This window comes from Chiroxiphia lanceolata, chromosome 1 (genome assembly GCF_009829145.1).
Source record: "Chiroxiphia lanceolata isolate bChiLan1 chromosome 1, bChiLan1.pri, whole genome shotgun sequence".
NCBI classification, from domain to species: Eukaryota; Metazoa; Chordata; class Aves; order Passeriformes; family Pipridae; genus Chiroxiphia; species Chiroxiphia lanceolata.
The window spans coordinates 36,292,878-36,297,241 of NC_045637.1; the positions used below are offsets into that span (position 1 = coordinate 36,292,878).

At 38.8% G+C, this 4,364-nt stretch overlaps 1 long non-coding RNA gene across 1 annotated transcript; it reads right to left on the bottom strand.

The window, feature by feature from the left end:
* Positions 1 to 512: 512 nt before the first annotated feature.
* LOC116792531 lies at positions 513 to 3,586 on the bottom strand. The gene is made up of 3 exons (XR_004359167.1): positions 3,102 to 3,586; positions 1,795 to 1,882; positions 513 to 1,438 (listed from the first exon to the last, which is right to left on the bottom strand). It is a non-coding gene; the product is annotated as an uncharacterized LOC116792531 (long non-coding RNA).
* Between the last annotated feature and the right edge of the window lie 778 nt (positions 3,587 to 4,364).

The window sequence follows — 4,364 nt, forward strand, 5'->3', positions numbered from 1 at the left end:
GATCTTTGAGCGATTGTGAAATTTGGTGGTAGGAATATGGGGCTCAGAGCTTGGTTATTTCACTTTCAAACCCTTCTCTTCTGCTTATGTTGATTTTGTTCTTTGGCCATGGCCTATCACATTTTACTTCCCTCCCTATTGAACTGTAGGTTAGAAGGGCATTGCCGCCGGTGTCACACAGGTATTTGAGAATCAGTTACTCAATATCTGCTCAGTTCTTTCAGTGAAATTTCCTGGAAGATGTCTTTCAGTGTCCAGTCTTGACTTGAAGAACTTAATTAGTGGAGAAAATATGGACCAGTGAACTTGTGATCCTGCAGCATAAATATAAGCCCATTTTTTCCTTCTCTGATTTTCATCATTTGTTTAGCTGCATGTCATTGAGCATTCTGTACTCCTTTGAAAGCCAAGACCCCATCTAAACCTACCCGTGTCTTCAGAGGCCGGAATTCACCTTTTGTGGCTGTGATTTTGTTGGAAACAAGGAGAATAAATCCAGGTCCTGGCAAGAACACATGCTGTTTGGTGCAGCAGTCCTTTGCTCAGTTGTTCAGAGCCTGAACAGGGAAACAACCCCTAGGGACCAGTGGAATCCCATCTTCATCTAAGGCTAAAAATTGATTTATTTTTCATTTATCAGCAAGGAAATTGCTTTTTTTTGGGCTGTGATGAACCAACCTTCTGACAACACATCAGAGATTAATTGCTAAAGACCAGAAGGGACTGCTATGACCATCTAATCTGCCTTCTTGCATAACACAGACCTTTGGACTTCCACTAAATAACTCACACTTGAAGGCCACTGTATCCCCAAGGAAAACAGCCAGTCCTGATTTTATTACCGGAGCCCACTGCAACTCAGCACATTTTTCAATGAAGCTTTCTGTTAACTATTTTGTGGTCTTTTCAGTGTGTGCTGTAGTAATTAATTTTTTTTCCTTTGAATTTTTTGATCAAGATCTAATCAAGGAATTGATTAGATTAATTCCTCTATACCAACTGTGAGGAGGAGACTCTTTCAAGATAATCTGCTTCCTGCTCCAGGAGGCTTTGTATTTTTCTTTTGAATTGATGAGGACAATTGAATGACAGCAATCATGAACCAGACCTCCTCCTCTTCTTCTGCGTGGTGCAGGCAGGTTCCCTGTGCGTTCTCTGATACTGTGAGTCTTACATATAAGCTTGTAGTGGGACAAGAAGGCACAGTTTCAGCAAAGACAGGGAACATCTCCTGGTGTGCAACCCACACAGTGGGAACCTCCCAGGGAAATGGGAGCTGTGGGGTTGATGACCCTCAGTCTGAAGTAGAGCTCAGATTTTAAGTCTCTCTTTCCTGGATTGGGGAATCTGCCACCATGTTGCCGTGCAAAGTCAGGTTATCACTGTGACTGTTGCATTGTCAGAAGAATACTTAGAGTGCTGATTCCTCTCAGGAAACCTAGAGGACCAAAGAGAGAAAAAGACATTTGATGAGCTGAATCAGATTCCCCACAGGCCAGTCGTGGAGCTTTTGCTCTTACACAGGCAGCCTGATTCACCCTCAACATTAAGTGCCTATAGTAGGTCATGAGAGTACAGTTCATGTCTACATGGACTCCAGTGGTGCTGGAGTGGTGCTGCAGTAATAGCTGTGAGATGTCTACTAGAGCAAGACAACTCTGGGGGCCAGATGAGGGAAGTCACACAGCCAAAAAAAAAAAAAAAAGCACGACAATGGAACAGTTATGGCCTGATTTCCTGTGCAGCTGCTCTTCGTGCAACTGAGTCACTGTTCCTGTTAGGGCTTCTGCTTACCTTTGAGTCTCAGTCTGTGGTGGTGCATCCTCCAATTATTTATCGATAAGGACCATCTCTGCCCACACTCTATAGTCATCTGTATTTGCTGCAACAAAGATTAATAAGCTACTGGGTGATGAGTAAATATTTAACAACATTTTTCTTTGCTTTGCTTTGCATGTAAAATAAATATATTTGCAGAATATTCATTTTCCCTAGGTCTGGCAGCTTCCTAGAGTCTTTCACTTTTGACTCTCAGCAGATATGTTCATATGCTGTATCTAAAAGGATGGTGATGCAATCTTTATGTTTTGCATATAGCAAACATTATGTTTCATCCTCCTTTGAGAAAATCCGTTTCTGAGGTTTCAACTAAATGTGTCTCATCTTCATATTCAGTATGGCTCCACTTATGCTGCAGCTTCCAAATTATTCTAACCCTTGTGTGCCTTTTTTTACTAGGATTTTTCAAGAATTTTCAAGTTCCATTTTGTTCATAGTAAAATTTATTGATAAGACAAAAGGGCTTCCTTTTAGGGATTGAAATATTGATACTTTTACCTTAATGCTTATGTTTTAGTCCTCAAAATATATTACACTGTTGAATTCTTTGTTCTCTAGGTGAACATTTTTTCTTCTACAATACCTTATTATCTGTCTTCAAGAAGAAGCACATCAAACAAATCATTATGAACATGCAACTGGTAACTGGACTTTAACCTTCAGCTGTTATATTTGTTACTTTTCTTCTGCTGAGTCTTCTCAAGCAGAGCCCCCTTGGTGGCAGTCTACTGATTTCCCACTGCAGACTGGTATTTGCAGAGATTGTAGGTATCTATACCCTTAATTGGACCACATGTTTAAAACTATGTCTGTCATATCTTTGTTAACTACCTAACCTTTATAAAAAGCAATTTTATCCATAATCTTTTTTAACTCTATTGTTAACAGATTAAAGTAACCTCTGTCCTCCGGAGTTAATAGTAGGGTGTAACTAGTCAATAAGTGCTATTCAACACCACTGCAACTTCTACTGTGTGGCAGAATCATCCTGTGAAGTCCTGCCGTTCTTATCAGTTACTTCAACCTCTTTATTTTCTAATCCCTCACTTACCCCATGTAATCACCTCAGGGTGATTACCCCATGCAATCACCTCACCTTCCTGCAGTAGGGAAGGTGTGGATATGTGTTCCTTTTTGCCTTTCCTCTCCCCACTCCTCACACAGTACTCAGAAACATGAACAGTGTGTGGATATTCCTCATGGACTTAAGACAGAGAATCTTTGAGCTGCTCAGATGGAAGGCATGGGAATGTATCACATACCTAAATAGCTTGAAGGACGGTTAGCAGACAGTAATCCATTTTGCAAAACTCAGAGTTGTCCTTACATTGCTCCCAACACTCTTGCTGACTCTCCAAGCATTCCCTGCACATGCTTGTCTAGTAAAAACAGCTTTCAATAAAAAACATACAGTTCATTTTATAAAAGGATATTCTTGGAAAATAAAATACATTGAGATTGGCTTGTAAGTTCTTTATAAGTATATTACCTCAACAGATGATTTCATCTGTGACCTTCTGGATCAGACTTTCTCCCAGAACAAAATTCATTCAAGAGTTTCAGTCAACAACCATTAGTAATACCACCAAAGACTCCAATTCCCCCTCTGTTTTGGTATAAGACTGTATGAGCTTTAGATTTTTGATCAAAACAACCGCTCCCAAAATTACATGTACCAGTATTTCTGTACCATATAGAAAGTACAAAGGGAAGAAGAAGGATTTTAGAAACATGGATGCAAACCCACTTAGATAATTCCAGGGCTAGGACAATAATTAGTGAAGAGCCAGAAAACTTTCATGTAACTCTGCATGCTCTTCAAAGTTTTGAGGTCACATTCTTCTCTGAGTTATGAACACACAGCCTTTATTAAGGGCTGTGTGTCAATAATCTGGGCACAGAGAAGGTTCAAACTTTGGTTAGAGGAAACAATTTCTGACTGTTACATTCTGAGTTGCACTCTATGCTTTCTTCCAAAACAGTTTGTTCTCCGAAAATTGCAGACTAAGGAGCAAAATACAGTCGAAGGGAAAGCAGGAGATCCTGCTCTCTTCACTCCTTTCTTCCACCACAATTGCTAGTTATTGTACTTCACAACCCTTATACATACATTTGTTGCAATGGGGTTTTTTTTCAGATTTTCTTTTTATTTTTAAATAAGTGTCCTACAGAATCCGGGGCCAGAAACTAATCATTGGATATGTGACTGTATTTGATGTTTTTCTAGTTTGATATCAAAAAAAGGGTGTTTCCTACTCCTGATCATTTATCACAAATTTTATTTGATCAAACTGAACATTTTTAAATGGTTATTTTTTACAAATTGTATTTGATTTAATTGTATGATTTCAAATTTGAAATTATACTGTCCAGACATGCTGGGTCTTGTTTCTTTTGACCTAACCTTTTTGTTAGTGACTTATCTTTGTGAAGTAAGTGTTTTGCTTCTCTATGTTTTGGCTTGGCTTGCCTTCTTAAAATTTTATTTTATTTATTTTATTTTATTTTATTTCATTTTATTTTAT